Below are 25,413 nucleotides of genomic sequence, written 5' to 3' on the forward strand. Positions count from 1 at the left end.
GCTGTCTATTTTTTTGTTACTGAGCTGCAGGAGGTGTTTATTTCGGAAATTAATCCCTTGTCAGTTGCTTCATTTGCAAATATTTTCTCCCATTCTGTGGGTTGTCTTTTTGTTTTGTTTATGGTTTCCTTTACTGTGCAAAAAAATTTTAAGTTTAATTAGGTTCCATTTGTTTATTTTTTAAAACTTTTTGTCTTTTTAGGGCCACGCTCACAGCATATGGAAGTTCCCAGGTTAGGGGTCAAATTAGAGGTACAGCTGCCAACATACACCACAACCACAGCAACACAGGATCCAAGCCACATCTGCGACCTACACCAGAGCTCAAGGCAATGCCATATCCTTAACCCACTGAACGAGCCCAGGGATCAAACCAACATCATCACAGGTACTAGTTGGATTTGTTAACCACTGAGCCAGGACAAGAACTCCTATTTTTGTTTTTATTTTCCTTACTCTAGGAGGTGGATCTAAGGAGATATTGCTGTGGTTTATGTCAGATAGTATTTGGCCTACATTTTGCTCTTAGAGTTTTATAGAATCCAGTCTTATATTAGGTCTTTAATCCATTTTGAGTTTATTTTTATGAATGGTGTTAGAGAATGTTCTAATTTCATTCTTTTGCATGTAACTGTCCAGTTTTCCCAGCACCACTTATTGAAGAGACCGTCTTTTCTCCATTGTATATTCTTGTCTCCTTTGTCTTAGATTAATTGACCATAGGTGCTTGGTATTATTTCTCAGTTTTCTATCCTGTTCCCTTGATCTATATTTCTGTTTTTGTTCCAGTACTGTGCTATTTTGTTGACTGTGGCTGTATAGTATAGTCTGAAGGCAGGGAGCCTGATTCCTCCAGCTCCATTTTTCTTTCTCTGGATGGCTTTGGCTATTTGGGGTCTTTTGTGTTTCCAAACAAATTTTAAAATATTTTGTTCTAGTTCTGTGAAAAATGCCTTTGGTAATTTGATAGGGATTGCATTGAATCTGTAGATTGCCTTGGGTAGTATAGTCATTTTGACAATATTGATTCTTCCAAAGCAAAAGTATGGTATATTTTTTTATTTGCATCGTTTTTGGTTTTTTTCATCAGCATCTTACAGTTTTCAGAGTACAGGTCTTTTGTCTCTTTAGGTAGGTTTATTCCTAGGTATTTCATTCTTTTTGATGTGATGATAAATGGGATAGTTTCCCTAATTTCTCTTTCTTTCTTTTTTTTTAGAGCTGCACCTGTGGCATACAGAAGTTCCCAGTCTAGGGGTCAGATTGGAGCCATAGCTGCTGGCCTATGCCACAGCCACAGCAACACCAGGTCCAAGCCGTGTCTGTGACCTACATCACAGCTCATGGCAATGCCAGATCCTTAACCCACTGAGCGAGCCCAGGGATCAAACCCACATCATCATGGATACTACTTGGGTTCATTACCTCTGAGCCACAATGGTCAGTCCCCTAATTTTTCTTTCTGACCTTTCATTGTTAGTATATAGAAATGCAGTTGATTTCTGTATATTAATTTTGTATCCCGTGAATTCATTGGTGAGCTTTAACAGTTTTCTGGTAGCATTATTGGGATTTTCTAGGTATGGTATCAAGTCATCTGCAAACAGTGATAGTTTTACTTCTTCCTTTCCAATTTGGACTTCAGTTTAGCCCAGGAATTCCACCTAAGCAAGCCTTTCTGTGAATAGACTAGGGCCTGGGGATCATAAGCATTCTTTTCCTTCTGTCTGTATAAGTTTGCCCCCTTATTGCCCCTATTTTATATCTGCATTACAAAGCACTGCATATCTAAGTGCTGAGTCCTGATATTGTAGTTTTGTTTGTTTGTTTGTTTGTTTGTTTAAGAAAGTCAAAAATCTCTAGATAGTCTCACTGATCTTAGTGTTCAAGTGACAGAATTATTAATGCTTCATCCAAATATTTCCACCTGACTTATTCTGCTAAAGATAGTTATCTTTAAGATAGCAATGAAAAGCAAATGAAAATTAACTCTTATCTTCTAGTTATACAAATTAAAAAAATTGAGCAACTACGAACGTGTTGCTACAGTTGCTTCATCATTCTTCATTGTATGCATTTATTTTCCTAAATCATTTGACAGTTACAGACATAATGCTCTTTTATCTCAAATGTTTCAGTGTGTGTGTGTGGTTTTTTTTTTGTTGTTTTGATTTGTTTTGTTTTTGTCTTTTTAGGGCCGCACCTGCGGCATATGGAGGTTCCTGGGCTAGAGGTCTAATTGGAGTTGTAGCCACAGGCCTACACCAGAGCCACAGAAACACCGGATCTGAGCCATGTCTGCGACCTACACCACAGCTCATGGCAGCGCTGGATCCTTAACCCAATGAGAAAGGCCAGGGATCAAACCTGCAACCTCATGGTTTCTAGTCGGATTTGTTAACCACTGCACCACGACGGGAACTCCCTTCAGTGTGTGTTTCTTAAGAATAAAGATATTCTCTTAAATAAGCACAGTAAAGCTGATACAATACTATTATCTAATAAACAGTGTATGTTAAAATTTTGCCAAGTATCCTGATAATGTTCCTTGTGCTAATCTCCCTCCCATCCTCCCCCCCCACCCCCATCCAGGATCAAATTCAGGATTACACATTACATATAGGTATCATGTTTGTCAAAAATGAAACAAAAATTTTAGATCCTGCACTGTTCCCTTCAGCCTTTAGGCTCTTCTCTTAAGTAATGATGTCTTTGTAAAAGGTACTTTGACTGTTTTCTTTTCAAGAAAGGTGGTCAAGAATGACCTTAGAAATTGTAAGCTTTCTCAGATAAAGCCTTGAGATAGAGTCAGAATTCAAATAGATTTTATTATTTTATCTGGTGTGTCTCCATGAGATAGGAAAAATAGAAGAATTCCATGAAGCCCTAAAGTCCTTAGACTTGTTAGAAAGATATTTACATATCTATATCTAAAGAGTCAAAGGAATGCAAAATATAATAGACTTTCCCAGGTAGATTGGAGAATTGCATAATAGTAACTTGACCACACCTTTCTTTAAATTCCCTAGACCAGATTAGGCAAACAGACTGGCAGTTGGGGCCATGAGAAGAATTCCCTTGGAGCCTTCAGCTCCAGCTCTCAAACCTCATCAATATCTTCAGTCCATGAACAACTCTGTCAAAATTTCCAGGGAAAGGAAGACCAAAATTGTTTAGGAATGAGGTATTCTGTTTCCTTAGTGGGTTGAAAATAGAGATTTTGTATAGATATGAAATATATCAAAATATTAGAAATAATATGTAAGTTTTGTTATGTTAAGTATCAGTCATGTTTAAGAGAATTTGGGACTTTAAACTACTTCACAGAGTAATCTTATAGGTCTAATGTGAAATGAATTTAGACTTGTGATTTTAGGTTGAAGTTTTACCAAGTTTGTTAACAGTTTTAAAATAGTCAAAAGAACCTAAGATTCATCATATATACATGTTTAATTTATTATTAGATTTATAATTCTTAAGGTCTATTTGTTAGAGAATTTTAGCTCTTTAAAGGATGTATAATACATTAAATGAATCAATGTATTTGAAATATTTAAAGAGTTTAATTTACTATGTTTGTAAATAATATAAAACATTATAATTAAAGGCCACTTCAGAGTGATTATTAAAGTTTGTTAGAGTAATACGTGGGATATTACAATCTGTAACTTGAACCTAAAAGTTTAGTAAGTAGATTTAAAATTTTGTAACCTTGATAACTTGAATGTTAATTTTAAAACATAACTTTTGGAGATCCCCCTGTGCCACAGTGGGTTAAAGATTCAGCGTTGTCATTGCAGCAGCAACACTATGCCGCAGGTTTGATCCCTGGCCTGAGAACTTCCACATGTTGCAGGTGTGGCCAAAAAAATAAATAAATAAGTTCACTTTTTTGTAATCATTTTGGTGCTCAAAAGCCATCATTAGAAACCCTAAAATCCCTCACTAATAAGAATGCATTTTGGTGCTACTGACAGTGGGAGGCTTCAGGTGTGGCTGGTGGCCCCTGCCTGGGTGCCCACTTTGGCTCACCAGTGGTAGAAACTGCTTTCTCCTCACTCACAGAACAGCCAAACTGAAGAGCCCATAGTTTTCTCCATCAAGATTACGGCCACTACGGCCTTCAAAATTCAGAAAATCTAGACTGGAAATATTTTTACAACTTCATCCTCCCTGAATGCCTTTTGGCTTGCCACGTGGAGCATAGTTTTTAATTTTTAGTTATTTCTGATTGAGATAAAGCTAATCCAGACCTTGCCTTGTCTTCCATAGTATTTTTCTTTCTCCATGTTTATTACAAGGAGCCACCTGCTTTTATCATTTTAGCTTTGCCTCCATAAGATGATGTATATTTACTCTGCCTTACCTCAGAAATTCTCACCTGATTCTGTCCACTCTCACTTTGGCCTTCTCTTGATACATCCATCCCATGTAAGGTGTCCAAGTCCCTCACTCTGGGTCTAGGCTTTCAGATGCAGGTGACATAGCCGTAGGGGATGGATGGGTGAGCTTGGTACTGAGAGAAGAGCTTGATCATAAGACTCCTGCACATGCTGGTTCTTGGGGTGCTTCTTCCCAACTCCTGAGTCTCCCATCTGCCTCCTGTCCTCCATCCTCCAGGATTCCCCCCTCTTCCCAGTCTGTGGGAGTGGAATACCCTATCGATTTTTTTCTTTTTCTTTTTTGTATTTTTAGGGCCACACCTGAGGCATATGGAGGTTCCCAGACTAGGTGTCGAATCACAGACTAGCTGTGTGGGATCTGAGCCACATCTGCGACCTACACCACAGCTCATGGCAGTGCCACATCCTTAACCCACTGACCGAGGCCAGGTATCGAGTCTGTGTCCTTATGGATACTAGTCAGGTTCATTAACCGCTGAGCCATGACAGGAACTCCTACCCCACCAATTTAAACAGATGTTCTGTTCTTTATTTCTGCACCCTGATCAACAGCATCTTTGAGTCTTTGTTTCTGCTTCTGTGTGACTTGAGAACAGAAAACTGCCCCTTGGGTACTAGTGAGAGGACAAAACGAAAGGGGAAATATTCAGAAATATATAGAGAGATGATCCTGCCACACTGGAAACTATTCATTCTATTTCATCTTTTCTTTCCTTTTAAATGGAGAAAGGGAGTAGGAACTCAAGGAAGATGGACAAATTTTCCCCCAAAGTGCAGGCTCTGGGTTTGAATTCTGCTTCATTACCTGTTAGGTGGGTAACCACAAGTAAGTCATTAACATTTCAAAGTCTAAGTTTCCACATCAGTAAAATGGGATTAGAAAATCATACTTGCTTCATAGGGTTGTTAGGAAGACTAAGGAGAAATTGCTTGTGAAGTACTTAGTATAGTACCTTGGCATAGAGTAAATCTTCAATAAGCCTTAACTCTCACTATCATTATCAGCATCATGATTTTTAGCTCTATGCTAGCCTAGTGGACTAGGAAAGACTGATGAGACCATGTTAAATCTTCATGCAGAAAATTCAAGATACCCACAAGTCAAATTACCCCATTACAGTATAGCCATAAGCCAGGTATCAAATAGCTGCCCAGGGGAATTTCGAGAGCTGTGCCCTCATCATGATGCCAGGAAAACTAAAGACAGAGTGTCTGGTGCACACTTTGTATTGCTTCTTCATTTTTCACAATAAATTCACAAAGCAAAGGTCAAAAGGCATCTTACTTTCTATAATGCATGGGCTCCTGAAAAGTTAAAAACTTAAAAAAATTCAGAATTCCTTAGTGGCTCAGTGGTTAAGGAGCCAGCATTTTCACTGCTGTGGCTTCGGTTGCTGCTGTGGCATGGGTTCGAGTCTTTGGCCCCAGAACTTCCACAAGCCTCAGGTGTGGCCAAAAAAAAAAAAAAAAAAAATCAAATCAGTACTGAATACCTGATGTATCTGCTTCCACCTCTGAGATCAGTAGGTTTAATGCCCTAGTTATTGTACAGAAATCTCTTGGTTACATAGAGATCCAATGATAAATCCCTCTGTAATGTGAAGAACTCCATCCCTGGTCTTCATTATTGTATGTTCCTAAAGAGAAAAGTCTTTCCTGTCCAATAAATGGTTAAGTCCAGATGACATGTGTGCTTTTTATCCATATTCCTTAGGAAAATGAAATTAATTCAGTTGCCAGAGTTTGCCTTCTCCACATTTTTCCTAGAGCCATAGGTTGTTTTTGGCTTTGCAGATAGTTGAGGATGGAGCCTTTTTCTCTTTCCGTTTCGTTAAAAGACAATCCCTTTCAAAAACCCACCCCTCCCCCGCCCAAACACCCAACAACAATAAGACTGTGTGGCCTGACAAAATTTAAATGCCTCTGTCACACTTTCCTTTTTCCTGAACCCAGTTTCTAGTACATCAGCATATTATATTATTTGAGAAGAAGCAATTCAGTGCCACTGTGAACCAAAGGGGGGAAATGTGCTTGCACACTAAAGGAGCCTGAACTGCTGCACCAAAAATATTGGTACTTAAAAAGCCAGCTTCCTGCAGGCCCAGTGCCTGGAGCTGATAGTGTAAATTCTTGCCAGTATAAAGCTTCTCTGCAAAGAGATTAGTCCTGCAGAGGCTGTGGGTACTGGAAAAGCATTCATTTGCTAAGACAAAAATCCTTCAAGTTAATTAGCGTTTTGAAAAAGCCAACATAAAACAATAACAATTATGGTCAATAGAAAGGCTTGACTTAAGTTTTCTTCTGGGCCAAAAGGGAGGGAACAAAATTTGGATGAGGGGAGAAGCTTCACTGTCTTCTCAGACCCACTGCAGTTCAGAGGCACTTTGTCAGTAGACATGATAATAAGCTCCTTCGAAGTTCTGGGTAGACTAATCTTTCTTTAGTGCCAATCAGTTAAAGCAAACACTTACCGAGCATTTACTCGGTGCCAAGTCGTGTACTTACCAAGTTATATTGTAATTTCAGAGATATATTTTCCTTTTTATTGATGCATATTTAATGGAAGATATATCTTAATACTTTAAATTAGTCCCCTTGGTGTATACCCCCTTAAAACTCTGCCATATGTCAAGTGGTTATTCTTAAACACGTCTATCATTCAGTATATTTGGGCTGTCCTTGATTTTGGGACACTCAACTTTTACATAACCCTGCCCTTTGATTTTTTTTTTTACATTGATATCCCTAAACCACCTGTATTATACATTAAATTCAAACCTTGTTCATTAGCTAATGAAAGAGCATTTAAATTTCAGCATGTACTCTAGCCTAGTCTCTGTCTTTACTTGTCTAGTGCTGTTTTGCAACTATTCGAATACTTCTTTTTGCATTTTGCTCTTATTTAATAAATTAAGTGCTAAGCGGGGGGAAAAAGAGAGAAAAGAAGTGTAGAGCTCAAAAACAGTATAATGGAGAAAGATGGAAATTATTAGGAATGCTAAAAGCAAAACATTTTTAGCTTCAATCTAGTGTCCATTGAACTTAAGCCAATATTTTGTGTGTCTGAATGGAAAAAACAAAATTAAACAACATGCATGAAAGCTGGAAATAATTTGAAGATGGTGTCTGAAGAAAAAGATGTGGTTAAATATTTTATCATTTTTTCTGGCTTTCTGTGAATAAATCTTTGCTTATAACATAAGATAATTCAGCTTTTGAATATTCAACTTGTGTATATAGATTTTAAGCATGCTGTCTGTACATGGGGAAGAGAGCCTACAAAGGACCCTGCCTGTAAATCTTTTGTAGAGCAAAGGAATTATTTTAACAAAAGTAAATTCTTGTTGATGGAATAAATACCAAGTTCACTTCTTGTCTCCCTCAAAACCCAAGTCAAATGTGCCATTACAAAAAGGGGAAAAAATTAAGAGCAATGAGGATGGGAGGGGCAGGTCACCCACAGATGAGAGTTTTTGAGAGACTTCAGAGAGAAAAGAGAACTGACAAAGGAAACTTGTAGAGGAAAGAGAGTGGAAAGAGGAGCTGCTCTGAGACAAGGGCTCTTCCTGTCTTTTGTAAAAGCTTAAATGAATTGAAGGGATTTTGCAAAGTACCTTTAACAGCAATAAAATAAGGGAGGTGGGGAGTGATTTCTTCCAGAATAAGATGAGGTCAAGAGATCAAAAGTCAGATGTTGCAGGGATGGGGAACAAAGGATCCCTCTGGACTTGAGGAGGAAGCAAGGCCAGAAAGGCAGAGGGTTACTGCGTGGTACACCTAGGCTGACTGGGCCTTGAGCACCAGGGTTCCCCCACTGGGCAAAGAGTCCTGTACTCCTGGGATAGAAACAGAAAGCCACTGACCCTAATAGGACCACATTTTCTAGCCAGAGCAGAGGTCTTCAATGCTGACCACAAGTGCCATGCAAACCCCCCGTGAACTATCCAGAATCTGATATAATTGTATTGGAAGAAAATGTTAAAATAGACATATCTTTGATACATGAGTCTTTTTTTTTTTTTTTTTTTTTTTTCTTTTTAGGGCCACACCTGCAGCATATGGAGATTCCCAGGCAAGGGGTTGAATTGGAGCCACAGCTGCCCCTATGCCACAGCCACAGCAACCTGGGATCTGAGATGTGTCTGCAACCTATACCATAGCTCAGGACAATTCTGGATTCTTAATGCACTGAGCAGGGAGAGGGATCGAACCCACATCCTCATGGACACTAGTCAGGTTCGTAAAATGCTAAGCCACAACGGGAACCCCACATGAGTCTTTTGATAAGAACCACAACCTCTACATTAGTAAGAGCAGGAGGAGTTGTGGTTGAGTGTGGACAAATAGAATCTGTATGATTTCATTCTCTAATTCCAGCAGATGGAACTTCGTCCAAAAAGCTGGCAGCAATAAAACATAAAGTTTATCCTGATCAGAGAACATTAATGCTTATGTTGTGTTTAAGGACAAGAGTGTGGCTGCAAAAGCATTGGAAAGAAATGTGGCCCAAATTGCAGATGGATTTTGTATTAGAGTGGATCTCGCATCTAAGACCTCATCTAGGAACAAGAGATTGGTGTTTGTGGGGAATCTCCCAAACCAAGTTGAAGAATTTGCAGTTGGAAAAGACTTTTTGGACTGTGGGAGTGTTGTGGCAGTAAGGATTGTGTGAGATCGAGTTACAGGAGTTGGCAGAGGGTTTGCTCCATGCTGTTCAGAATACAGATGCTGTTCATCTTGCTCTGAAATTAAATAATTCTTAACTGATGGAACGAAAACTCAGAGTCATGCATTCTGTTCATAAAGAAAAATTAAAACAAAATTCAAATCCTAGTTTGAAGAATGTCAATAAATCTAAGCAGGGACTTAATTTTGCCTCAAAAAGTGTACAACAGTCTAAAAATTTGTTTATCAGAGGAAAAAAAAACTGTTCTCATTAAGAAGAAAAAGAAAGGACAGAAGAAAAATGGACAAATTAAGAGAAAGTTTAGAAGTAGAAATCCAAAGATTTTCTTTTCACTGACTACTGGTAATAAAAAAGTATGGGTAAATTTTTAAAAATATAAATTTTGAGAATCCTGTAAACCCACAAGAGAGAGCTTTTGGTCAAAGGGGCCTTTGATTAAAAGGCCTAAAATTTACAAAAGTAAGTAATTTTTTGTTATGCTTAGAACTAGCTTCCCTTCCAGGAAATTTTCCTCTCCCTGTGAGTGCCACCTGTCATTGCTAGGTACAGTGCGCTTCTCTCTGAGTTTCCCTACCATGAATCTAGTATATTTGTCAGGGGGGAGGAAGTTTTCCTCTACCCTTCTTAAGTTCTTCTGGCTGGTCTAGATTAAATTGACAGAAGACATATTAGCAGGAGAAAATCAAACAAAAGTTTAATAACACGTATACATGGGAGAGACCCAGGAAAGCTAATTTGCCAAAATGGCTAAAGCCTTCACCTTAAATATCATCTTCAGCTAAAGGCAAAAGGTGTTGAGGGTAGTGGCTTGGGACTTCAAAGGGGAGAAAGGCAATTCACATGAAGATGGAAAAGCAAATATATTTTTTAATTACACCACACTATGGTTTCAATGTCATGATTCTTTGAGTTATTCAAAGGAGCAGGTTGCTAGTGAGAAGTCCACACGGATTCTCCTTTCTCAAACCCATGCTACCTTTTAGTTTGTTTCAGATTGGTTTTGTATAGATGATATATTCATATGATTCAAAAACAAAAAAGATATAACAGTTGTATGGTGAAAAGTCTTTCACTCACACCTATTCCATCTGCTTCATATTAAGACCATATTTTTTTATTTTTGGTTTTGTTTTGTTGGTACAGTTTTTTGTTTTATTTTAATTTCTGCTTTTTTTTTCCTGGAGTTTCTGAATTGCCTTTCTTTTTGCAGAAAGAAGGAATACATGCCTCCTTCACAATATATCATATATTTCACAGTTTCTTATTCCTTTTATCTGTTGCTTAGAATAGATAATTTAAGTACCTAAAGTGGTCAAATTCATAGAAACAGAGAGTGGAATGGTGTTTTTCAGGGGCTAGGATGGTGAGGGAAAGGGGGAATTGTTTAACGGATATATAGTTTCAGTGTCACAAGATGAAAAAATTCTGGGGATTGGTTGCACCACAATGTGAATACACTTAATGCTACTGGACTACACACTTAGAAATGGTTAAGACGGTAAATTTTGTGTTATGTGTAACTTACCACAATTAAAAGTAAAATTTTTAAAAAGGTTTCAAAACAAAACAAATGTTTTACTAGCCTCCACTAATTCCTATGGAAGCTAGGACACTGGGTTTGAATAATAATGATAATAATGATTAAATTTGCAGCTATTAATTACTGAGCATTTACTTAGTTACAGTGTCTCATTTAGTCCTTAACATAACTCCCTAAGGTAGACATTATTATCCTTGCTTTAAGATAAGAGTATTCACAAATGTGCAGAGCCAGCAAATGGTCTCCCCATACTTTAGGGTTGCTAAGCTGATTGAGGTGGCAATAAGGAGTAGAAGAGGGTCAGATTAGCAATTAGGAGATGGACAAATTGCTCAATTTCAGTGAGCTCCTCTGGATCAGAGATATCCCCCCTGTGCCCTGAGAAACTCTAGGGGTTTCGCAGAGACCCTTCCCCGCATCCCTACTCAAAAAGCCACCTAGGACTGGGAATACAGAAGTCAGGTGGACAGGGCTGGAGCTTGCCATCCCTTCCCTCCCAAACAAAGCAGTTTGCATTTTTCTGTTTTCCATTTTGGATTTTCACTCTGAAGAATGGGTTAGGCTGCTAAAATAAATCTGAAAGTTACTGGATTAGATTATCTCAAAGGTCCCTCTGAGCTCACATTTTATACCTCACACTCATTCATTCCATTTTCCTGTACATTGCATCTCTGGGACTTGTGAGTGGGCAGGGACAGCTACATAATTTGCAGGGCCCAGAGCAAAATGAAAATGCAGGGCCTCTTGTTCCTAGAGCAGTCAAAGAGAAAAAAAAAAAAAAAAAAAAAAAGGCCCTTAAAGGCACTGAAACATAAAACTTCTTTTCTTTTTTTTTGTGGGGGGTGCTGCACTCGCAGCATATGGAGGTTCCCAGGCTGGGTGTTTCATTGGAGCTAGAGCTGCCAGCCTACACCACAGCTACAGCAAAGCCAGATCCGAGCCGCATCTGCGACTTACAGCCACGCCACAGCTCACGGCAGCACTGGATCCTAACCCACTGAGCAAGGCCAAGGATCCAACCTGCAACCTCGTGGTTCCTAGTTGGATTCGTTTCCACTGTGCTACAACGGGAACTCCAAAACTTCTTGTCTTCTGTGGTCTTTCTCTTGACTTGTTATGGTGTCTTTATTCATTATTTTATGTCATTCTAAGTGAAGAGAAAAATAATTTTAAATTATTAACATAAAAATTTACCATTCATCTTTACATTGGGCAATGCCAGTTTCAAATACAAATATAAAAACATTTAATTCATATTATATAATTTGTGTTTCCTAGCTCACAAATGTATATATATTTTGTTCTGACCAGAGCATGGAAACACTGCACAGTACTAAATAAATTGTTTTTATTTCACTTCTTGTTATGCACACATTGTATCAACACTTTCTACCTTCTAGTGATAAATAAGACTAAAAAGAAGAGGAGCTGTCAGTTGCCTAATCTTTTCCTTTCCTTCTATGTCAACATTTTTAACAGTAGTAGTTAGCTAACACAGGGAAGTAATAGGACTGAGAAAGTATATGATGGAGTTCCTTAGTGGCTGGTATTTCTTTTTCTTTTCTTTTCTTTCTTTCTCTTTTTGCCTTTTTAGGGCCACACCCACAGCGTATGGAGGTTCCCAGCTACCAGACTACGCCACATCCACAGCCACACCAGATCTGAGCCGTGTCTGCGACCTACACCATAGCTCACGGCAACACCAGATGCTTAACCCACTGAGCGAGGCCAGGGATCGAACCTGAAACCTCATGGATCCTAGTTGGGTTTGTTAACCACTGAGCCACAACAGGAACTTCAAGATTCACCTATTTTTAAAGCTCAGATAATTCCAAGTAATCTCAATAAATTTGGAAATATGTGATCATTGGCCTCTGTAGACCAATGTTTTCTGGCTTGACTGTCTTTGGGTGACCCTACAGTTTCAGAACCTTGTAATTTTGTGAGAGAACAAATGTGAATAGATTGCCACAAGTTTGGGGTATTCATTCACTATACTAACCCGGGAGGAGGTGTGCCTACCCCACTGCCCAGCAGCCTCTCCTCGGCGCAATCTTGCTGTTCTTTATCAGCTGAATATGCAGTAAATCCCAGGAGGTATAAAAATTCTCTTTTTGTGTGGGTGAAAAGAGCCCTGCAAAGAAAAATAGTCTTTAGACCTAATGTTGAAGAAAAGGTGACAAATCTAAGAAAGGCAGAAAATAATTTGGGGGTAATCATAGCCCATTGTCAAAATCTCTTTTGTTTGAGGTTGAGAAATGATGTGATGAATCTCTCATATACTCTCCAGGAGAGTAGAGGGTTATTTTGTTGCAGAGTCTCCCAGGAGGTTGCATGTGAGCTCTTAGCTGAGGCAGCAGTCATCTGAAGGCTTGAATGGGAGGGAAGGGTCTGCTTACAAACTCACTCACTTGGTGTTGTCAGAAGGCCTCAGTTTCTCTCTGACTGTTGGCTGGAGGCTTCAGTTCCTTGTCACGTGGGCCTCATCGCGGAACATGGCAGAGATCTGAGGGGATAGGGGCAGGGAGAGAGAGAGAAAAATTATGGAGGGAGAGAGAGAGAATGAATTTGAATTGCAAGGCCAGAGCACAACTACTTTTCAAGTGAAAAATAAAACAAACAAACAAAAACTTCAGTGACATATGAAAAGCCTTTAACTAGAAGCTGAGGAAATGCACTGAAAATAATTTTCTTTCAACAAAGAAGGACCCAAGGGAAGTTTAGAGGTCTGCAGAGGCATCTCTATGAAGCAATAGATGGTATAACTTCTACTGCTGCAATCAAAGTGCCAAAAGTAAAAGTTGGTTTAACAATCTGCATGATGTGAAGATAATAGGCTTCAGCTGACCCACCTCTCACGTGGAAGAAATTCACACACTAGACATATTCTAGCACAGAAGTATTCAACTCACAAGGAGTCTGCTGATATGCAAATACAATTACCTTGTTTCAGCAATACTTTTAGTGTTATCCTTTCTTTTTTTTTTTTTTTTCTTTTTTTTCTTTTAGGGCCACACCCTTGGCATACGGAGGTTCCCAGGCTAGGGGTCTAATCGGAGCTACAGCTGCCAGCCTACACCACAGCTACGGCAATTCGCCAAATCTGACCTGCATCTGAAACCTGCGCCATAGTCACGACAACACCAGATCCTTAACCCACTGATTGGGGCCAGGGATTGAACCTGCATCCTCATGGACACTATGTCAAGTTCTTAACCCACTGAGCCACAATAGGAACTCCAATCATATCATTCTTAAGGGAAGCACTTACAACTTTAAGAATCCCTTCTGAGGTGGGTCCTTGTTTTTCTGCTTTCATATTGTATTTTCCTCTATAAGCCCCTTTCCACACTTCTCCCCAATTTTTTTTTTTTTTTTTTTTTTTTTTTTGTCTTTTGTCCTTTTAGGGCTTTAACCGAGGCATATGGAGGTTCCCAGGCTAGGTGTCTAAATGGAGCTATAGCTGCCAGCCTCCGCCAGCACCACAGGAATGCCAGATCCAAGCCGCGTCCGTGACCTACATCACAGCTCACGGCAACGCCAGATCCTTAACCCACTGAGCAACGCCATGGATCAAACCTGCAACCTCATAGTTCCTAATCTGATTCCTTTCCACTGTGCCACAATGGGAACTCCCACTTCTCCCAACCTCAATGCTGAATAATCATTCAGAAGGACAGGAGGACTCTGCTGATCTCCTGTGACTTGTCAATTGTTCACAACACTTTTGAGCAATTGCAATTACATCAGCAAAGACTGAATTTTGCAGTTTCAGACTATGTTTACACTTAATGTTACTTCAGTCATGTAAGATAGGATAGGTTTACATTATTTATTGAGGGGGTTTATAAAAGATCTTAATCCTGTATTTAGAATCTCTTCAAAAGTTTCAAGGAACTTAAACCTTCAGTAATAATCTACTACAGTTCATGAGGGAAATTATATCTTGTGCTGGTTTTTGGAAATTTGGTTATTCACAACAAAGTCATGACTTTAGATGTCCTGACAGATATCAAGGGCCTGTGTTTTCTGTTTATATAATTATCCATTCACACATAGGTACTTTGCTTCATTTTGTATATTCTGAAAACCATTGTCAGTTTATATAGTATGTAATTTTCAAGTAACAAAAAGATTTACAAAAATGCAAGGAGAGAAAGAATCAATATAAATCAAGTATAACTCAGCTTTACTGCTGTGTGCCCCTAAGCCTAACAGAATACGAGGGACTTGGAAATTAAGTCACTGTTTGAGAGTTAATCTTGTAAAGAAAATGCATATCAGATTGAAGTTCTGAAGAAGTTGTCTTAAAAGACAGACTGTCTCCCAAGTTAAAAGCAGGAAATAACTGGAAATCTAGTAAATATTTGCCCAGAATTAAAAAAAAAAAAATCTATAGCGTAATAACCAATGTTAATATACCTACAGAAAATATATCAATTTCCAGCAGTATGGCAGGCTGGATAACCTGGTCAACCCTTCAGGTAAAAATGAATAAAACACAATAAAATTTACAACCATCTTTTAAAATGTATTAGTGATCTAGCAAGAAAATAAGGAATAGGCCAAAAACCATATGAAAAGGGGAAAAATAAGTAAACCCAGAGATTTAAGATGAGCAATGAAATTGATTTTTTTCTTTGAGGGCATTTGCTGAACTGGGTAAACTTGAACTTTGTTTTTTATGGTTTCACAGGTACTAGAGATAAAAGACAAAGTCCAGGGACCCCCAAGGGTTGGTGGGGGTGGGGGCATCTATTATGTGACCTAAGGAGATGGGTATCTTAAAAGCCTCAACCTTACTCCAGTGAAAGAGGAACAAGCAAGAAACCTATTCTCCCCTGCCCTACCACAGGAGACTACAAGGAAAATTCTCTGCCTCAAACCATTACTACTGAGTAAAAAAGGCAAACAAAATCTCACTTAAGAATTGGTAACTAAATTCTTGTAACAAGTAAACTTATAGCCTGAATTCACTTCATCTAGAAGGTCAAGCTGAGAACTTAATTAGCTTAAAGTATTCTTAGAATGTACCCTCAGGCACTTGGCAGAAAGAAACCTACCTTCATCCCAGGGCTCAAAAAATTCCCAGAGATAAAATTTTGTAATATATAATATGTAATCAAAAATTATAAAATACAAAAAAAAGCACAACACCTTGTTCAAAAGCGAGCAGATTTGGTACAATGAGATCACAAAGACTTCAGATATAGGAATTATCAGAAACAGAATGTGAACTATAAAAAAGGTATGGAAAGAAATGAGCAAAAAACAGTAATATGAGAAATGACCAAGTATATTAATAGAGAAGGAACCAAATAAACCTTATAGAAAGAAAATAGAAATTATAAATCAAATGAATTGGTTCAATAAGCAGATTAGATACAAATAAAGAGAGAATTCACAAACCAAAAAGTAACAAACATTTTGCATAAAGAAACAAAGATATGGAAAATATAAAAGAGAAAGAGGCATGGACCAAGACAAAGTGAGAAGCTCTAAAATATACCTAAATAGAATCCCACAATGTGATGCTCAGTTTTATGTGTCAAAAAAACTTGGATAGGCCTTGGTACCCAGATCATTGGTTGAAGATTATTCTGGATATTTCTCTGCAGGTGTTTCTTAGATCAGATAAACCTTTGAATCAACAGACTGAGTAAAGCAGATTACCCTCCATTATGTGGATGGGCCTTATCAAATCAGTTGGAGGCCCTCACAGAAAAAGACTGATCTCTTCAAACAAGAAGGAATTCTAATAGCAAACTGCCTTTGGACACAGACTATAGCTCTTCCCTAGACTTTTAGCTTGCTTTCCTACCCTACAGATTTTGGAATTGCCAAGCCTTCATGATCACATGAGCTGATACTTTAAAATAAACCTCTCTCAGGAATTCCCGTTGTGGCACAGCAGAAATGAATCTGACTAGTATCTGTGAGGATGTGTGTTCAATCCCTGGCCTCACTCGGTGGGTTGGAGATCCAGCATTGCCATGAGCTGTGGTATATGTCACAGACATGGCTTGGATCCCACGTTGCTGTGGCCTAGGCCCGCTGTAGCTCCAATTCGACCCCTAGGCTGGGAACTTCCATATGCCACAGATGCAGCCCTAAAAAAAAACAATAATGAAAACAAAAATTTTTTTGTACTCTCTCTCTGCTGGTTCTGTTTCTCTGGAGAACTTTGACTAATAACACTCAAGGAAAAGAAATAGAATAAAGCAATAATGAAGAGATAATACCAGAGAATTTTTCAGCATTAATGAAAGACACCAATGCACAGATTTAAGAATATTAATGAAGCCCTAAGCATGATATTTACAAAGAAATGTGTAACTAGACACAACACGGTGAAGCTGAAGAATACCAGAAGCAAGGATAAAATCATAAAAGCATCCGTGGAAGAAAAATTAGCCTCAAAAGCATGACAGTGAGACTGACAGCACAGTTCTCAATATCAACAGTGGAAGTCATTAGATAATAGAAAGATATCTTAGTGTATTAAAAGAAAATAATTGCAACCTAGAATTCTATTCCCAGAAGTACCTTTTGAGAATGATGAAGAAATAAAGACATTTTCAGACAGAAAAAAAGAAAGAAAAAAAACCCAAAAATATAAAACCTTCAAACAGTGAAATTATCAGAAGGAACTTAATAAAGGAAATTCTAAAGGATATGTTTCAATGAGAAGGAACGTGGTATGTTCTTCCATGTTGCGGTAGACCTCAAATTGATGAATGATTGAAGTAGGTGTAAGATGCAAGAAAATGAAAAGCAATGGAAGTGATAAATATATAGGTAAATATAAAGAAGCATTGACTGTATAAAACAGTAATAATGACATATAGGATTCAAAACAAGAAACTACAAATAAACAAAAAACAAGATGTCTTTCCTAGTTTCATAAAGACATATGCTTCCTATATTATCTTCTAAAATAGTTGTTGTTTTTCCTTTTATATTTACTTGTTTAATCCACCTGGAATTTATTTTTGTGTAGGGTGACCTAGATGTCTGTACCAGTCAGCTTTGCTGTAATAACAAAAAACTCACCCCTCAAAATGTTAGTGGCTTGCATTATTTCTTCCTCATGTTAATGTCAGCAACTGCAGGTTTGCTTCAACTCTACCCCAAGTGTCTTCTCATTCCACGTCCCATGAGTCTTCTCATTCTGGGACCCAGACCAGAAGGGAAGAGTAAGATCCTGCTGTACTTAATCTGTATAGATACTGCATATGCAAGTGTTTAAGCCAGACTCAATGAGATGAGAACTATACTCCTTCCAAAGGCACTACACATTATATGGCGATGGCTAGGGGTGTATAATCCTCTAACAGGAAAGGATTCAAATATAATTTACAAAGTTCCTCATTCAATTTTTTCCCCACATTATGCCCAAGTGTCCCACTGTGATGTATGAAGAAATCCTTCTTTCCTCAGGGATTGCAGTGCTAGCTTTGTTCAAAAACTGAAAGTCTGCAAATGTGTGGGTCTGCTTTTATGTAATCTCATTTTCTTCAATTTCTTTCTCTCTGTTTCCAAATCAGAAATAAATTATAAAATAAATTATTTTATTACTATAGTAAGTCTTCATAGCCAGTAAATCAAGTCTACAGTTTTTTTTCAGGAGTATCTTGGCTATTTTTGGATCTTTGCCCTCAGATAAACATTTTTTGATTTCTGTAAAATTCTGTTGGCATCTTGAATTTGTTTATGCCACATCTATAGATCAATTTAGAAAGCATTTATATCTTTACAGTGTTGAATCTACCAATTCATTAACATGGCCATTTCAGTCTCTTTAATAGTAATAGCTTATCGTTTCCTGGTTAGAGGTCATCATATCTTCTTAGATTTATTTCTAAGTGTTTTATACTTTTGATGCTTTTGTAAATGACATATTTCCTTTAATTTGTTTATATTACTGCTTTTATGGCTTTATTTATTAATTTTAACTTATGTTTTAGATCCTCTAGATTTTATTTTGGTGTAAAAAATGAGTAGTCATTTTAACTTCATATTTTGTGAAATATTAAGCCATTTGTAGCAAGGCTATTTATTAAGAGTATGCCTTCTCCCCTTTGAATGCTAACTTTATCATATAGTAAATTTCCGTAAATGATTAAGCTTTTTCCCTATTAGTTTCATGTATTTGGCTCATCCACCAATGACCTTTAGTTATTTTCCAGGCTCTGTCTATTTCTTTGCTGGTATATAGGTCTTTTTCTTTCTTACCATTCTTTATTTTTTCCCAGCTTCATTATATTTTTGACTCATTGCTGATGTATAGCCAAGTCATTGGGTTTTGCATATTGATTTTTTGGCAACTTTGCTTAATTATTTTATCAATTCTAATAACTTATTAGGATGTTCTTTTGAGTTCTCTGCTATACAAAAATACTGTCTCCAAATAATTTCACCTCATTAGTGTTTTTCTTTTTTTCTACTCATCTTTTATTTCTTTGTCTTCTTACTCTTTGGCTAGAATCTACAGTACAATGCTGAATAAAAGTAGTGATAAAATGTATCTTTATATAATACTCAATCTTAAAGCAAATAGTTTCAGTGTCTCAAAACTATGCATCCTGTTTGTTGGAGTTATTTTTTTGGATATCATTGTCATTATGGCAGATAGCATTCTCCAAACATGACTGCAATAGTATTTCCAGTTCCACATGTTCTTCTAGAACTTTGCCACTCCTCCATGAAGAGGTGAGTCTATATACCCTCCCCTGAAAAGGGGCTGGGAGGGCTTTGTAATGAATTGACTAATGTAAAGTGCAATGAATCTGAAGCTCTATAGCTCTGTAGACGTCTAAGCCTAGATCATAAAAGATGGTACAATTTCTGCCTAATTCTCTTTCCTGGGACATGTGCCATTGGTGTCCTGACCTGCCATGTAAGAAGTCCAGATGCCTTGGAACCACCATGCTGAAAAGATATGTAGAGAAAAATAGAGTTAGTAGATGTTCAAGGAGCTGTTTCAGACTCTAGATGTTCAGACATTTCAAGGCAGTCACCAAACATGTGAGAAAAGAACACTTAAAGAAGTGTTCTTTATGGAGTTCCTGTCGTGGTGCAGTGGTTGACAAATCCAACTAGGAACCATGAGGTTGCGCGTTCGATCCCTGCCCTTGCTCATTGGGTTAATGATCCAGCATTGCCATGAGCTGTGGTGTAGGCTGCAGACGCAGCTCGGATCCCACGTTGCTGTGGCTGTGGTGTAGGCCGGTGGCTACAGCTCTGATTTGACCCCTAACTTGGGAACCTCCAATATAACGCAGGAGTGGCCCAAGACATAGCCAAAAAAAAAAAAAAAAAGAAGTGTTCTTTACTAGGCATCTGTATGCAACTTTATGAGACCCCAGAATCACTCAGCTGAAATGTTCCTGAATTCCTTGACCTATAGAGTATATAAGAAATAATAAATAAATTTTGTTGTTTTAGGCCAGTAAATTTTGGAGTTTATAGATAAACTCTATCTATAGAGTTTATAGATAGATAAACTATAAAGATAATTAAAACACGCAAACCATATGGAGGGACCCCTTATGGATAGCAATTCCTGAGGTACCCAACCGTTCCAACACCCTGTGTCTCAGTCTTACCAGCCCAGGCACTTACCAAATATGTGAAGGAAGAAGGCTTTGAGATGAACACAGCCTCAGGCACGGACTGAATGCACTATCATGAGACCCTGAGCCAGAACCACACCTGAATTCCTGACCACAGGTGGTGCACAAGATTTGTTATGCTGCAAATAGAGTAACAGAATAGTCTGATTTTTTAAAATTCCTTTCAGAGTTCCTGTTGTGGCTCAGTGGTTAATGAAGCCAACTAGTATCCATGAAGGTTTGGGTTCAATCCCTGGCCTTGCTCGGTGGGTTAAGGATCCAACATTGCCATGAGCTGCGGTGTGGTTCACAGACACGGCTCGAGGAGATTCCATGTTGCTGTGGCTGATGTGTAGGCTGGCAGCTGTAGCTGATTCAGCCCCTAGCCTGGGGACCTTAATATGCCAGGGAGCAGCCCTAAAGAGACAAAAATAAAAATAAAAAAATTCCTTTCTAGTCCAATTTTGCTGAGCAGTGTTCTGTTTCTTTTAATCATAAATGGATATTTAACTTTATCAACTTATTTTCCTGTACCTTTGAGGTAGTCATATGATTTTTCTCCTATAAGCTGTTATCATGGTAAATTATACTTATTGATTTTCCACTGTTAAGCCCATCTTTCTTTGCTGGGGTAAACCCAACTCATTGATGAGGCTTTATTTTTTAAAAAATCATTTCATAGATATTTAGTTATGATTAAACTATGCGATATATTTACAATAAAACAAGTTCATTACAGAATCATGAAAAAAATTACCAGAACAGTATTTACTCATTTATTATTATCATTATTAGTCTTTTTAGGGCCGCACTTGTAGCATAGGGAGGGTCTCAGGCTAGGGCTTGAATCAGAGCTGTGGCCCTTGGCCTACACCACAGCCATGGCAACATGGGATCTAAGCCATGTCTGTGATCTACACCATAGCTCACGGTAACACTGGATCCTTAACCCACTGGACAAGGCCAGGGATTGAACCTGCATCCTCATGGATACCAGTCAGATTTGTTTCCACTCAGCCACGACGGGAACTCTAGTATGTACTCATTTATTAACTCTCAAGAAACTCCATAGAATTTCATATAAAATATTGTACTTTAATTTTCACAATTTATTTTAAAAGAAGAAAAATATCTATTACTTTACATTGATTTTGCACAAATAAAATATTTCCCCTCTTTTTACTATCAAAATCATATGCCCCAAAACATTTTTAAAAGATCAAATAAAAATTTTAAGTGGACAGGGTACAAATTTTATTTTTCTCAAATTCTATAATTAATTTTATTTAAAATATACCTAATTTGTTCTAATATCAGGGTTGGAAGATCATGTTTATTAATACAATCTCATTTATGTAGGAGTCAGATTAAACTCTTTCTAATTTTTTTTTTTTTTTTTTTTTTTTTGTCTTTTGTCTTTTTAGGGCTGCACCCGCAGCGTATAGAGTTTCACAGGCTAGGGATCTAATCAGAGCTGTTGCCACTGGCCTACGCCAGAGCCACAGCAACGTCAGACCCGAGCTGCATCTGCACCTACACCAAAGCTCACCGAAACTCCAGATCCTTAACCCATTGAGGAAGGCCAGGGATCGAACCCACAACTTCATGGTTCCTAGTAGGATTCATTTCCACTGCGCCATGACAGAGGAACTCCTCTTAATACAATTTTCATTTGATCTTCTCGTTGTCTGCTTTTTCCATTGCAATGGAAAATTTTAATCTAAGAATGATTATCAGTTTGTTTTTCTTCATGTGATTTTGTTTTCCCTTGGTCTTCTTTATACATTACTTAATTCAATTTTCTAAAATTTTTTGGAATTTTGAATCTGAGATTAGGCCATTAGTGAGATTGGCCTATAATTTCTAATACTTCATTAGGAATTGCATACAGTTTAAGTAAGTCTCACAGAATTTGTTATGGAACGTTCCATCTTTTGATATATTCTGGAATAATATATGTAAAACTCTGAGACATACTCTTGAATATTTGGTAGAAGCTGCCAGTAGACTTTCCTAGGTCTAGAATTTTATTTACAGGAATAGTTTTAGCTACTAATAGAATGTATTTTATGACTGTGGGACTAGTCATGTATTCTAATTCTTCTTGAAACAGTTTTAATACATTTTATTTGTTTATGTTTTTGAAATTTATTTATTTCATCTATATTTTTAATTTATTAAAAATTAAAGTTAATCATAAACACTCTTAATATCTTTTTTTTTTTTTTTGTCTTTTTGCCATTTCTTGGGCTGCTCCCGCAGCATATGGAGGTTCCCAGGCTAGGGGTCAAATCAGAGCTGTAGCCGCCAGCCTATGCCAGAGCCACAGCAACGCAGGATCCAAGCTGCATCTGCAACCTACACCACAGCTCACAGCAACACCAGATCGTTAACCCACTGAGCAAGGGCAGGGATCGAACCCACAACCTCATGGTTCCTAGTCGGATTTGTTAACCACTGCGCCATGACAGGAACTCCTTAATATCTTTTTAATATCTATTGTATCTGGAGCTATATTCCCTTCTTCATTAATAATATTGTTTATATTTTCTTCTTAGTCTTGCCAGAGAATCATTAATTTGATGATTTTGCTTTTCTGAGAATAAATTCTGGCTTTATTGGTTCTATTGGATAGTTGCTTACTGTTTATTTAATTTCTGCTCTATATTTATTATTTTCTCTCATTTAAATTATTTGGGTTGATTCTGCTACTTGATTTGGGGACTTCTTAGATCCAAAACTTATTAGCTTTTGGCCTTTCTTCTTTACTGTGTGCATCCTAAGACTATAAATTTAGTTCTAACTACTGCTTTAATTTTCTCCATAAATTTGATAAGAAATATCTTAGTTATTTTTCAGTTCAGAATACTTTCTAAAGTCAGTTATTTCCAATTCCGCTTAAGATGAAGAAACCAAGAAGAAATGTCACTTCTATTCTAACAGTAAGAAAAAGGCGGATATATGACAGTCATAACTTTTTTGAGCCTATCAGATAATTGAGGTCACATTTTGAATTCCAAGGAAGAATAGATTTTACTAAGGATGTGTGGACTAGCTCACCTGTGGCAAAGCATAGGAGAGAGGGGTGGGGACAGGTTAAGAAGAAATCAACTGAAATTTCAATGAATTGTTAGAGGCAAAGCCTGAGCTGACATGTTAGTCTGGAATAGCTGCTGACCCCAGGCATAGACTTTATGAACCTCCACTGAGTGCTAAAGAGAAAGATTGGGCACCTATGATCCTCCACTGAGTGCAAAAGAGAAAGATTGGGCACCTTTATTGTAAACACTGCCCTTCCATGTGGGTGGGTGGGTGGCCACTCTAGAGTACAGCAAAGATTGTTAACTTTCATCTTACTAACAGACTCTCTTCCTTGCTAGCTTCAAAAAAAAAAGCCAAATGCTACGGTATGGAGTTTCTCTGTAGAAAGGTACATGTGACAATGAACTGAAGGTAACCTCCAGATGACACTTTGCAAGTAAGTGAAGCCCAGAATCCTGAGCTTACCAAAAACTGAATCCTGCCAATAACCACACAAGTGAGCTTGGAAGCAGATTCTTCCCCATTCAAGTCTTCAGATGAGAGCTCAGCACTGACTGGCATCTTGATTGCAGCCTTGTTAAAGACACTGAAGCATGAGTTCCTGTTGTGGCTCAGTGGTTAATGAACCTGACTAGTATACATGAGGACATGGGTTTGATCCTTGGCCTTGCTCAGTGGGTTAAGGATCCAGTGTTGCTGTGAGCTGTCATGTAGATTGCAGACGTGACTTGGATCCAGTGTTGCTATGGCTGTGGCACAGACCAGCAGCTACAGCTGATTTGATCCCTAGGCTGGGAACCTTCATATGCTGCAAGTGTGGCCCTAAAAAGACAAAATAAAATAAAATAAAGACCCTGAAGCAGAAAACCCAGTTAAGCTGTATCCAGACTTCTGACCCACAGAAGCTGTGAGAAAAGAAATGTGGACTGTTTTAAGGCAACGAGTTTGTAGTAATATTCTATTTGGCAGTATAAATAATAGAACTGTTTACTAAGATTTTAATATGAATTATTACATTTCTCAGTTTTAGAAGTCCTGTTTAGTTTTTTTTTTAATTTCAATTAATCAATTTTTAGAGTTTCCTTTTCCTGAGAACTATATTCAAGCTTTTTTTTAGTTCTTTAAGCATATTAAAGACCATTATTTTTATAATCCATATCTTATCACTCCAATATCTACATTCTTTTTCCTTGTTTGTTGTTCATAATGCCATGTTTCTCTATGTACTTCATTATTTTTTACCTTGTGGTCCTTATTTTCATTGGAAAATGATTTGTGAGAGTTATTTTCAGCCTAGAAGAACAAAAGTCCTTTTGTTTTAGGGGTCCTCAAGACTACCTTCAGGTTTAATGATTCTCTAGAAGGAGTAACAGAATACAGAAAAACTGTTTCACTCATGGTTACAGTTTATTACAGAAAAAGGATACAGATTAAAATTAACAAAGGAAAAAGGCAGGCCCCTAGGGTGGAGTCCAGGAGTGACAAGGTGTAAGATTCTAATTAACCTTTCTCAATGAAGTTGTACAGACAGTACTTAATTCTCCTAGAAACAATGTGTGACAACATGCATGAAGTATTGCCTACCAGGGAAATTCACCTGAGCTTTGGTGTCCAGGATTTTTATTAGGATTTTGTCAGACAGGCCCAGAATGCCTGAATGACTGAATTTATTTATTCAGCCTCCAGTTCCTGTGAAGGTCATATTGATATGGCATGACCCAAGGCCTTTGGCACAAATCACATTATTAGCACAGACGGTCATGTCTACGGATATGGCAGTGTGAGTGTGGCCCATGGACCTAGGTATACAAAGACACTTCTATCAGGCAGGATATTCATGGGCTTAAAGGTCATCTCCCAAGAGTTGGTCAAGGAACAGCCCTTTCTTTAGAATGTATAGGGTTTGTGCACCCCAAGCCTGCTGAGTTAACCCTGTACTGCACATGTTAGAGAATTTGTTTTGATCAGACTCCCAAGTCATCTCTAATTTAGAACTCATGGTTTGAGGCTATGGGGATCATTTCAGTCATGTGATTTGGGGTTTAAGTCTACTTAAGGGCTGGCTTTGGCTTATAATCATCACTAATGATACTTCCCTTGCTGTTGTGCTCAGCACCAATGCAGCAT

At 37.9% G+C, this 25,413-nt stretch overlaps 1 pseudogene; it reads left to right on the forward strand.

The window, feature by feature from the left end:
• The window catches only part of LOC110260069, a 38,547-nt pseudogene continuing 21,808 nt past the window's right edge, over positions 8,675 to 25,413 (forward strand).

The sequence above is a fragment of the Sus scrofa genome, chromosome 3, assembly GCF_000003025.6.
Source record: "Sus scrofa isolate TJ Tabasco breed Duroc chromosome 3, Sscrofa11.1, whole genome shotgun sequence".
Taxonomy (NCBI): domain Eukaryota; kingdom Metazoa; phylum Chordata; class Mammalia; order Artiodactyla; family Suidae; genus Sus; species Sus scrofa.